This window comes from Penaeus monodon, chromosome 28 (assembly GCF_015228065.2).
Source record: "Penaeus monodon isolate SGIC_2016 chromosome 28, NSTDA_Pmon_1, whole genome shotgun sequence".
Classification (NCBI taxonomy): domain Eukaryota; kingdom Metazoa; phylum Arthropoda; class Malacostraca; order Decapoda; family Penaeidae; genus Penaeus; species Penaeus monodon.
In genome coordinates, this window is record NC_051413.1 from 37511118 (window position 1) to 37512136 (window position 1019).

Here is a 1019-nt window from a genome sequence, read left to right on the forward strand (position 1 = left end):
AATTTTTGTTTTAAATTTTTTGGATGTTTTATGAATTATATAAATTTTGTTTTATCATTTTTAAATTTTTTTTATTATCAAAATATATTATCATTATTTTTTTCTTTTTTTTTGTATATTTTTTTTAAAATTAAAAATTTTTCCGTATCCTTTCATATATTTATTTTTATTTTTTAAAACTTTTTTATTTTATTTAAAGGTGTAAAAATTTTTTTAAATATTTTTTAATATTTTTTTTTTGTTAAAAAATTACGCTTGGTTATTAAAAAAAACGTCTTTTTTATTATATTATTATTATTATTATTATTTTTTTAATTGTTTTTTTGTTTTATTTTTTTTTTTTTTTATCATTATTTTTTTTTATTATTTAATTATTATTAAATTTTTTATTTTTATTTTTATTATATTTTAATAATTTATTTTTAAATTTATTATATTATTTATATATTTATTATTTTTTTTTTTTATTATTATTATTATTATTTTTGTTTATTATTTTTATTATTAATTATTATTATTTTTTTATTTTTTATTTTTATTATTTTTATTATTTTTTATTTTTTATTTATATTTTTATACATATATACCATTATTTTTTAATCTAAAATTTTTATTACCATTTAATGAATTTTTTTTTTTATTATTATATATTATTTTTTAAATTTTTTATTTATTTTTTAATTTTTTTTTTAATTATTATTTTTTTATTTAATTTTAAATATTTTTTTTTATTTATCATGTAATTTTTATTATTTATTATTTTTAAATATTATTAAAATTTTAAATTTTATTTATTTTTTTTTTATAAAATTATTAAAAATTTTTTTTCATTATTTTTTTAAAATTATTTAAAATTCTAAAATTTTAAAATTTTTTTTATAAAATTGTTAATTATTAATTTTTTTTAAAAATTTCTTTAAGGGTTTTTTTTTAAAATTTTAAATTTTTTTTTTTTTCTTTTACTTTTTGGAAAAATTTTCTTGTTTTATTAAATCATTTTTATTATTTCATAATCATTA